Source organism: Meles meles, chromosome 14, assembly GCF_922984935.1.
Source record: "Meles meles chromosome 14, mMelMel3.1 paternal haplotype, whole genome shotgun sequence".
Lineage (NCBI taxonomy): Eukaryota > Metazoa > Chordata > Mammalia > Carnivora > Mustelidae > Meles > Meles meles.
The window spans coordinates 71,401,668-71,413,562 of record NC_060079.1 but is presented as its reverse complement, the minus strand read 5'-3'; the positions used below and the strand labels follow the sequence as shown (position 1 = coordinate 71,413,562).

Here is an 11,895-nt window from a genome sequence, read left to right as displayed (position 1 = left end):
TGAATGCTTATTTAACAGATTATGTAGCTTTCTCTATTGTACTTTAAAAAACATCCATAAACCCAGGGGTGCCTGGGTGGCTCAGTCCGTTAAGTGACAGACTCTTGATTTCCGCTCAGGTCATGATTTCAGGGTCTTGGGATCGAGCCCCTGTGCAGGCTTCATGCTTGGTGGGCAGTCTGTTTGTGGTTTCTCTCTCTCCCTCTGTCCCCCCCTCCTGCTTATGTGGGCTCACTTTCTCTAAAAATAAATAAATAAGTCTTTAAAAAAGAATCCATAAACCTGGATCACCATTGCAACATAGTTCCCAGAGGAAAAAAAAAAAAAAATCCAAGAATTCCAACTTGGAACTCCAAGAAAGACTTTCTCTCTCTCTGCTGCATCACCGGACCATTTATTTAAGCCCAGAATCTCCGGGGATAATGCCAGGAGTGAGTTTTCCAAAGCTTCTAGTGTATAACCAGGCTGGGAACCACAGCTCTGACTGGTTGAGATATATATATATATATATTTATATATATATATGCCTATAAACTGTTAATTTAGTAAAGCAGATGGTGTGCATTATAGAGAGAAAGAAAATGAATCTCTTGGTTGAAAACTTTGAAAAAAGAAATATTCTTTTACTCTGTAAAAGAGTAAAAAAGAGACGGTGGCCCACAATTTCAACTTCAAAGCAGTTGAAAGTACCTCAAGGGATCCATAAATTAAGACCTGGATGGCAATGCTATTAGCTCCTTTGCCTGCTGAAACAGACTAGGGTCGTCACGCCTGTGGATTTGATTCATTTCGTGTACTTTTATCCTTTGTCCGTTGTATGAGGTTGGACAGCCTAAACTCTTTCTTTTTCTTCCCTGGCATGTACTGGGTAATTGCCAAAGAGTTCTATTTTAGAACCCACAAGTGCCTGACCAAAAGATGAAAATGTTAACTTCCTTCAGTACCTAAAGAGTATTATGTAACGAATCAAGCATCTATTTTAAAACGTCTTATATTGTAAGCATTTCAAAACCTGTTCAGTCAGAAGAAAGCTTAGACTAGACAAAAACATACTTCAGCATAAGAATATCTGAAAAATAAAAAGAGACTGAATAGAGATTTTTTAAAAATCTCTAAATAAATGGTCTATTTCACTTTAAGATTATAGATTCCCAGATAACCTTTGCAGTTAATCTGCAAGCCTATTTACAGAGTACCTTTCCGTTGATAAATGCTTCCTTATTTTCTTCAGGATTCAGTTCACTGAAATTTTTATTTACTTATTCATGACGATCTATTCTTAATTTTTTTTTTTAAGATTTTATTTATTTGCTTTACAGACAGAGATCACAAGTAGGCAGAGAGAAAGGGGGAAGCAGGCTCCCTCCTGAGCAGAGGGTCCGATGTGGGGCTTGATCCCAGGACCCTGAGATCATGACCTGAGCCGCCGAAGGCAGAGGCTTTAACACACGGAGCCACCCAGGTGCCCCCATCCTTAATTTGAATATTGTGTGAATACAGCTAGAAAGTTGCTTCTCCAAATTATTCAGAGTAACATGTTAATTAACTAACAATAATCTGGTCTTTACAAAACCACAGATTTTTTTCCAATATGAAAATGCTAATTTATCTATAAATTAATAAATTTGACAAGGAGCCATCGAATGTCCTGAAATCTATTCTGAACTTTTCCCCTTTTGAGACCTACACCACTGAGATTAGCATTGGAAGTTATTTCTTGGGCATTATTATGCTTATTAAGGAAAAATAGAGGACTCCCCCCACCCCCTGCCCCAGGGTTGTTTAATAGGCGTGAAACCAGTTTAGCCGACTTAACAGGAGATTTGCAGAAATTCTTTACTTGAGATTCAACTCACCTGCCAAACAACACAGGTGTGCCTCTTAACAACTCAAGGATTTTCTAGGCATCAAATTTGGTTTCAGTAGACATTAGCTCCTTCCTAGATGCCAGGGAGGTGGGTGCTGCTAATCAGGGGAAGAAATTAAGTTCTGATAAAGTAGTATTAACTAGAAAAACAACTACCCAGGAGCCAAATATTGTTACACCGTGTTAGAGAAGACATTAATGCCGATACTAAGAGAGTAAAATAGCATATCTATGTTCTTTTTCCTTCTCTTTTCCCTAAGACTCTGTTTATCTTAATGCTCTACACTAATTCTATGATATTTATAATCTCCTTAGCAGGAAAGCTAAAGAGTGTAGGAGTATTATGGGAATGAACACTCACGCTTATCATTGCATCATTAATCATATATTTGTATGTATATATTAATTTTTCTGCAAATTATGAGGAAACAGTGTTTTTATTTTGGCATTTGGAATTGTCTAAGGCTGTACTGTATCAGAACATTTCACTGGGGGTTGGCACCTGGGTGGCTTAGTCCGTTAAGCGTCTGCCTTCAGCTTGGGTCAAGATCCCAGGGTCCTGGGATCGAGTCCTGCATCTGGCTCCCTGCTCACCGGGGAGCCTGCTTCTTCCTCTGTGTGCTGTTCCCTCCACTTGTGCTCTCTCTCTGACAAATAAATAAATAAAATCTAAAAAAAGAAGAAGAAGAAGAAGAATGTTTCAATGGACCTGTTACAAGTTGGTGGCATGTATTTTGTGAGCTTGTTTTTCCTGCATTACATTGAAAATGCACTCAATCCCTGGCTAAACATAACGAGTCAGGAAACAACAGATGTTGGAGAGGATGCAGAGAAAGGGGAACCCTCCTACACCGTTAGTGGGAATGCAAGCTGGTGCAACCACTCTGGAAAACAGCATGGAGGTTCCTCAAAAAGTTGAAAATAGAGCTACCCTACAACCCAGCAATCGCACTACTGGGTATTTACCCTAAGGATACAAATGTAGTGATCCAAAGGGGCATGTGCACCCCAATGTTTATAGTAGCAATGTCCACAATAGCCAAACTATGGAAAGAGCTCAGACGTCCATCGACCGATGAATGGATAAAGAAGACATGATATATATAGACAATGGAATACTACTCAGCCATCAAAAAATGAAATCTCGCCATTTGCAACCACAGAGATGGAACTAGAGAGTGTTAAGCTAAGTGAAATAAGTCAGTCAGAGAAAGACAATTATCATATGATCTCACTCATATGTGGAATTTAAGAACCAAAACAGAGGAGCATAGGGGAAAGGAGGGAAAATAAAACAAGACAAAATCAGAGAAGGAGACACACCATAAGAGACTCTTAATCATAGGAAACAAACGGAGGGTTGCAGGAGGGGAGGGAGAGGGGAGGGTAACTGGGTGTTGGACGTTAAGGAGGACACGTGATGTAATGAGAACTGGGTATTATATAAGACTGATAAATGACTGAACTCTACCTCTGGAACTAATAATACTCTATGTTAATTAATTGAATTTAAATATAAAAAATGCTTTCATTCCCAATTCTGAGGTACTTGGGGCCATCTAGATTCCTCTTGATCCCCTGGAGGGGTAAGTTTTGGCCCCCAGCAGCTCACAGCTGTCCTGGTGAATACCCCTCCAGCCCAAAAGGACTCTCACTCAGGGATGATAGAATCTTTCCATGCTTGCAGATCAGTTGGTTGTATTTTGCTAGTCGATAAGCATCTCATGAATCCTAATAAATCCTACCCACTCAGACTGGGCAGCAAGGAAATCTGTATGTTTAGACAAGTCAGGTTTGTTTTTTCCTCTGAGTTGCAGCTTCCTCGTTTATAAAATGAAGGAGTTATTCTGGGTGGTCTCCAAGACCACTTTGAACTCTGAAAGTCTCTGAGTCTGATTCCTAATGAACTTGACGAGCCACAGACCAAATCAACAAGGAGAGAAGAAAGGCAAGAGTTTTCCTTTGCTGTCTTCCATGCTTTCTTTTCTATCAACCATTTCCTGCCATTGCTCTCCCTCCTTTGCTTTATTGAAAGGACTGGATATGTACGTGTGTGTGTGGCGGGGGAGGGGTTGGGCATGAAGATAATATTATTTTATTTTATTTTCAATTCTTATTTTTGCTTATGAAAAACGTGATTAAAGCAGGGTAGTTGAATTCGCTAATGAAGCGGGGTGATGTAGGGGATAGAAGGCAAACGAGTAGTCAGGCAAGAGAAAGTATTTAGTAGCGTGCCAACAAAGAAGAGGTTGATGCAGGAGCAGAGGGAGAAAAACCAGGAAGCAAGAGGGAGATGGATCCAAGGGAAAGAAATGGGGTGGGGGGATGTCCAAAGGGAAGTATGGCAACGGTAGGAAATTTAACTAGACACCAGTTGAAGGTCAGAGAGGATGGACAGCTACACGACAGAAGAAGGTAGCAGAAACGTAGGGGATGGGGCCGGGTGACCACCAAACAGTGGTCGGGAAGCGGTGAAAAAGGAGATGGATGGGCACAAGAGAGGGTGGAGAATTGCGTCCACAGCCCTCGGCTTCCCACATTGGTGTGTGTAAGTGGGGGGAGCAGAACATTCCAGTGTCCGTTACACATGAAGAGATTTTCCCTCTCTGTGATCCTCTAAATACAGCTGGTGAGAATTTATTCCAAAGTACTCAGGAGCACCATGTTTACTGTTTGGCTTGCTTCATGACAAACATTATTGGACGTTTACAACGAATTCTTTAATGGTCAAAAAAGCAAATTCTTACAGAAACATACCCAGAAGCAAATAATTAATGATGATTCCTCCCAAAATGTAGGCTTTCTTCTATTTTTATCTACTAAAACTTGTATGGGTACCTTTTAGGTAAAGTCTCCCATTTAGTAACAATCCCATGAAGTGGGTTGTTTTCATTCCCTTGTAGAGATGAGGAAACCAAACAACAGACAGGCGAAGTCACTTACTCAAGGAGGTGGTGGAAGCCGGGTTTAGTCCTGGAGTCACAGTCTTTTGTACTATGTTGCCTCCTACCAACACAACTCTATGAAATTGGGTATCCCATCAATATCCACTGGGTAGGGGCGCCTGGATGGCTCAGTGGGTTAAAGCCTCTGCCTTTGGCTCAGGTCATGATCCCAAGGTCCTGGGATCGAGTCCCGCATGGGGCTCTCTGTTCAGCGGGGAGCCTGCTTTCCCCTCTCTCTCTGCCTGCCTCTCTGCCTACTTGTGATCTCTCTGTCAAATAAATAAATAAAATCTTAAAAAAAAAATCCACTGGGTATATGACCAAATACACACATATAATGAATCAAAACAATTCTAGATACATTGTTTTTATCTTTATTTTTCAGAGAGTGGCTTTTATAGTCAGAAGTATTTGAACAGGATACCTAATTTCCTTATTTAATTTCATTGTGCGATCAAGTTTTGTAAGAGATGAATTGGGGTTCATGAAAAGGCTGTTTTAACGATGTCCCAGGCAATGCTGATTCATTGTTTCACAGTTGGTGCCTGGAACACTTTCCTTGAAATGTATGTGTATCTGTGCATGTGTAGATGGAGAAATGGACACGCGTGTGTATGTACGTATATGTATGTGCACACAACCCATGATAAAAGTTCATTAGAGTACTCTGTTCTGTCTTTTCCATGCTCTGGGCCCTGTGCCATGCTCTCCACCAGTTAGAATTTAATGATTTTCCCTTATTGCCCTTTTCCCTCACTGTCCTGAATTGGGGGTTTTCTGTGGTGTATGGTATTCCCCTTGCTACCAACTGTCTTTCTTATGTTTATTTTGTTTTCTGATGACATTTAGGACCCATATTAGCTAAAGAAAAGTGCGCTGCAATAAAACAAAGGAAAAGGGTCCCATTCAGATGTAAAATGCAAGGGTTTTGTTTTTGCTTTTGCTTTTTCCCCTTTTTCACTGGCTCCTTCTAAGTTGTTTCTGGAAGGGTTACATCCCAGGGGCTCACCGACAGCAGGGTGGGATGGATCTTGTTTTTTCATATCTACTAATACTTGTTCCATCTGACTATATAATTATTATATGACTCTGAAACCCAAGTTTCTTCATTTCCAAAGTTCACGTTCTTACTACGTTTAAATGATATCGTAGTCATTCAAATTCTGAAGGCTTTTAAAGATATGTGTTTAAAAATTTAAAATAAAAATACAAATACTGAAACATTCCAGGGGCACCTGGCTGGCTCAGTCGGAAGAGTATGCAACTCTTGATCTCGGGGTCATAAGTTCAAGCCCCACGTTGGGTGTAGAGATTGTTTAAATAAAACTTAAGTGCTCACGTCAGCAGCACAGATACTAAAAGTGGAAGGATACAGAGAAGATTAGCATGCCCTTGCGTGAGGATGACATACAAATTCTTGAAGCGTTCCGTGTAAAAACAAACAAACAAAAAAAAAAAGAAAACAAACAAACAAAAAAAGTAAACTAAAAAAAAATTGCCAGACATTACCTCCTCTTATCTGATTATGAGAGGAAAACAGGGATGTGGGAAGAGAGAAGTTCGGAATACTGCACTGAGATATCAGGGAAGCAGATGTGTATGTATCAGAGAAACAAAGAGATGACGTAAAAGGGAAACAAGAGTGACGTGTAATAACAAAGGAAGATGTTTTCTCTCTAATTTTTTTGAAGATTTATTTAGTTCAGGGAGAGCTTGCGCATGCGCACATGCAAGCAGAGGGGTGGGGTGTAGGGGCAGAGGGAGAGAATGCCAAGCAGACTCCTTGCTGAGCATGAACTCCAGGACGCGGAGCTCAATCCCACAACGCATAGATCATGACCTGAGCTGAAATCAAGAGTCAGAAGTTCAACTGACTGAGCCACCCGGGCGCCTCAGATGTTTTCTCTTTAAAACCTGGATTGGGGAACACCTGGGTGGCTCAGTGGGTTAAGCCTCTGCCTTCGGCTCAGGTCATGATCTCAGGGTCCTGGGTTCGAGCCCCGTATCGGGCTCTCTGCTCGGCGGGAAGTCTGCTTCCCCCTCTCTGCCTGCCTCTTGCCTACTTGTGATCGCTCTCTCTGTCAAATAAATAAATAAAATCTTTTTAAAGAAATTTAAAAATTAAAAGCCACCCAGGCACCCCAACATTATGTTTTATTTGCTGGATGTGCCCCAAAGGCAGGTTTCCTTGCCCATTGATCTTTGTGCTGCATTTCCTCTTCCATATCCTTGAGGGCATCCCCAACGGCCACAGAACTTGTGGGACGTCCCTTTGAGGATATGACTGAGAAAGCAGAGGCAGCCAACAACTGCGGAACATCTCTGACACCTGGGAGGAACCAATAATCATTGGGGGAAGAGTGGCTAGAAAAAGTTACAGCCAGGCGGTCGGTTTGACATATGGCGATTCCAAGCGCTTGGGGAAGCCGGTGTAAGAGCTGAGGATTCCCTGCCAGGAGAAGCTCAAACAGCTTATATGGTTGGCTCAGTTTTTGCTTTCATGGAGAGCAGGGCATTACGCATTCATTGAAACAATTCAAAATATACTTATTGGGGCCTATCACACTCCAGGTGTCCTTTCCCACGTTGTAGATATGGCGAGTGAAATGGACAAAATCTCCACCCGAACACGGCGTACATTCCATCGGCGGAGGCAAGAATGAGTTGGAGAAATGGTTAGTGTATCAGACGATAGATGCTAGGGAGAAAGACATTAATCCGGTGCGTACGGAGCCATTCTACCAAGTGTGTGTCGGGGGGAGGCTGGCTTTTAAATTGTAGTTAGATGCCAGAGGAGGGCTCCCTGAGAAGATGACTTTTGGGCAGAGACCTGAAGAAAAGCGGGAGCTAGCCATGCGGCTGGTTTTCTGCAGAGCATTCCCGGAGTGGAGAGCGCATGGGACTTGTCTGAGCAACAGTGCAGGAGAGAGAGGTCCCCCAGCTGCCGGCTGCCGCAGAGGGAGTGAAGGGGAGCGTGGTGGGGGGGATGAGGACAGAGAGAGAACAGGGTCTGTGTGTGTGACCCTGTAGGCCCATGTGTGCATCTGAGTGTCTGTCTGTCTCTACTGTGTGCTTATCTGTGTTCACGTGTCTTTGTGGGTCTGTGTGTGTGTCCACGCCCCTTGATGTGTTTGGGAATGTGTGTACGCGTGGGGTGTCCGCACTTCACGGAGGGCTCTATAAATCCTAACAACTTTGGCTTTTATTCCGACTGCAAAGAGGAGACGCCGGAGGTTTTGTGAGAAGAGGTATCTAATGTCCATTCTGGGATCATTCAGAACCGGGAGGTCGGTGGAGGAACGAGGGTGCAGGTTGGGGGGCTAGTGCCATAATCCTGCTGGGTGACGGCGGGGGCTTTGACCAAGAGGGTAGAAGTGCGGTGGTAAGAGATGCTCGGATTTTGCATTTTGGGTCTCCTTTGAAGCTAGCACTGCTGAGATTTGCTGCTGATGGGCTGGGAAGTATGAGTGAAAAGTAGAAGTCAAGGAAGACATCAGGGTTTTGGCCTCAGGCACTGGAAGGGCAGATTGTTTCCTGAGATGAGGAAAGCTCTCGGGGAGCAGGTTTAGGGGTGGAAACAAGAGTTCAGTATCCGAGACCCTGAGTTGGAATGCCCAGAAGACCTCCAGGGGGAGGAGCCAAGTTGTATATATAAGTCCAGAGCTGAGGGAGAGCTTCAGGCTTAACAAGTACGCTTTGGGGGCGCCTGGGTGGCTCAGTGGGTTAAAGCCTCTGCCTTCGGCCCAGGTCATGATCCCAGGGTCCTGGGATCGAGCCCCATGTTGGGCTCCCTGCTCAGCGGGGAGTCTGCTCATCTTTCTCCCTCTACTTCCCCTCCCCCCCAGCTCTTGCTCTCTCTCTCTCTCTCTCTCTCAAATAAAATCTTTTTTAAAAATTCTATAACAGGGGCACCTGGGTGGCTCAGTGGATTAGGCCGCTGCCTTCGGCTCAGGTCATGATCTCAGGGTCCTGGGATCGAGCCCCGCATCGGGCTCTCTGCTCCACAGGGAGCCTGCTTCCTCCTCTCTCTGCCTGCCTCTCTGCCTACTTGTGATCTCTCTCTGTCAAATGAATAAATAAAATCTTTAAAAAAAATTCTATAACAATATAGTTCTTCTATATTTATGTCTATTTTACTTTATATGAAAATAATTAGTTTGGTATCATTTAAAAACAATGGTACATATGTTTTATAGTTCTAGAATACTGGAGTTAGAAAGCACTTAAAACTTACTTAATTCAACATTTTGTAGAGGAGGAAATCAGAATCCATAAGTGATTTCTTAATGTATGGTAAGTATAAAGTGAGTATCGCAGTACCCGTGTCGATTGGAATAACATTTTGTGCGTGTTCCTCTTCAAAAATAGTAAATTTGAAGAAACATCCAAGTTTAGTGCGGAAGAAAAATCCGAATTACAAGCACGGTTTGACGACTTAGAAGTTGAAAACTGTCATATTTAATACAAGTTGTCCTCAATGATCTATCTGTGCCGATAAAATATTTACGAGTATATTGCTAGGAGGTTTTCGTTTCAGGTTAATGCAGCGTCATCTTTATAAATGACTTTGAATAGTAGCATGAAAAGAAAGGAAGTAACCATTGAACTGATGCTGACAATACAGCAGACATCATAGACACACCTCTTTTCGTGGTTCAAAGCTATAGCTGTTTCTATGTTTGATTTAGGGTTTGTAAAGAATTAATAAAAAGATCTAAAGAACAAAGTTGATGTCATGTTTGGCCTGCGATTATTACAAACTGCCACACCTCTAGGATTTGGGACATAAATCTTTCTGACAAACAAATATGCCCTAAGTCAACTCCTTCCCCACCATGCAATTCATCCACACATGCAATCCTGTAGAGTTAACCAATGTTTTGTTCTCCAATCAAAACACTACATGAAAGATTACATTGTAATTTTTTGACATGTTACACAAAGCAGCCAATGAGATTTGGTTAAGTAATGTGAATGATATTCTGTCTGTTAGTTTCGAGATTTTGTATATATTTTTTAAAGATTTTATTTATTTATTTGACAGACAGAGATCACAAGTAGGCAGAGAGACAGGAAGAGAGAGAGAGAAGCAGGCTCCCTGCTGAGGACCCTGGACCCAGGACCCTGGGATCATGACCTGAGCCGAAGACAGAGGCTTTAACCCATTGAGCCACCCAGGCACCCCTAGATTTTGTATATTGTTGAGGAGAAAAGCAAATAATAAAATTCCCATTATTTTCATGTTAATTTCCAGGTGAGAGGGTAAGATCAAATAAATTAAAGCACTAATGTTATATAGAAGACATGAACAGATATTTCTGCAAAGAAGACATCCAGATGGCCAACAGACACATGAAAAAGTGCTCCACATCACTCGGCATCAGGGAAATACAAATCAAAACAACAATGAGATAGCACCTCACACCAGTCAGAATGGCTAAAATTAACAAGTCAGGAAATGACAAATGTTGGCGAGGATGTGAAGAAAGGGGAACCCTCCTCCACTGTTGGTGGGAATGCAAGTTGGTGCAGCCACTCTGGAAAACAGCACGGAGGTTCCTCAAAAAGTTGAAAGTAGAGCTATCTTATGACCCAGCAATCGCACTACTTGGTATTTACCCCAAAGATACAGATGTAGTGAAACAAAGGGACACATGCACCCCAATGTTTATAGCAGCAATGTCCACAATATCCAAACCATGGAAAGGGCCAAGATGTTCATCAACAAACGAATGGATAAAGAAGATTATATATATATACATATATATTTTATATATGTATATATATGTAATGGAATATTATGCAGCCATCAAGAAGAATGAAATATTGCCATTTGCAACAATGTGGATGGAACTAAGGTTATTATGCTAAACAAAACAAGTCAATTGGAGAAAGGCAATTATCATATGATCTTATTGATATGAGGAATTTGAGAAACAAGACAGAGGATCATAAGGGAAGGGAGGGAAAAAAAATGAAACAAGATGAAACCAGAGAGGGAGATAAACTGTAAGAGACTCTTAATCTCAGGAAACAAACTGAGGGTTGCTGGAGGGGAGGGGGAAGGGAGAAAAGGGGTGGCAGGGGGATGGACACTGGGAGGGTATGTGCTATGGGGAGCACTGTGAATTGTGTTAGACTGATGATTCACAGACCTGTGATTCAAATAATTGTTACCTGAAACAAATAATACATTACATGTTAATTTAAAAAATAAAAAAATTACTTAATTTTTTTTAAAGCTCTGATGTTATAAAACTGTATATACAGTATTACGGGCATTTGATAAATAGTCATTGAATTTATTTTATTGGTCAAAAAGGACAACTTACAGTATTGTATGGCATGTTAAGCATACTCTCAAATATCTGTAAATGTCTAATTTTTTATTTATTCTTTCAACTAAATAATCTTTAAATGAAGAAAAAGTCATATTTTGTCAAATTATACTCTTGCAGCAAATACGGGGCCTTAGTTTGTACTTCAAATGATCAAATTAATTCTCAAATGATTAATCTTTTTGTCTGTCAAAACCCATTTGTATATACATATATAGATAATATATTCATCTTTAAAAATTTTTCGGGGCGCCTGGGTGGCTCAGTGGATTGGGCCGCTGCCTTCGGCTCGGGTCGTGATCTCAGGGTCCTGGGATCGAGCCCCGCATCGGGCTCTCTGCTCTGTAGGGAGCCTGCTTCCTCCTCTCTCTCTGCCTCTTTCTCTGCCTGCCTCTCTGCCTGCTTGTGATCTCTGTCTGTCAAATAAATAAATAAAATCTTTAAAAAAAAAATTTTTCCTATAGATGGTTTGGAAGCACACAATATGAAATTAGGAAAATGTAGTATGTTTTTTCATTTGTTTGTTTTGCTGTTTTTTTAGTTTTGCTTTTTTAAGTAATCTCTACACCCAACATGGGACTCAAACACAACCCCAAGATCAAGAGTCACGCGCCTAGAGGGCTGGCTGGCTCAGTCTGCAGAACATGTGACTCTTGATCTTGGGGTTGTAAGTTCAAACCCCACGTTGGGTACAGAGATTACTTAAGAATGAAAAAATCTTGGGACACCTGAGTGGCTCAGTCAG

At 41.7% G+C, this 11,895-nt stretch overlaps 1 non-coding gene across 1 annotated transcript; it reads left to right on the top strand.

Moving 5' to 3' along the window:
• The first annotated feature begins 6,143 nt into the window (after positions 1-6,143).
• On the top strand, positions 6,144-6,249 carry LOC123925365. The gene has a single exon (XR_006814970.1). It is a non-coding gene; the product is annotated as a U6 spliceosomal RNA (small nuclear RNA).
• The last annotated feature ends 5,646 nt before the right edge of the window (positions 6,250-11,895 follow it).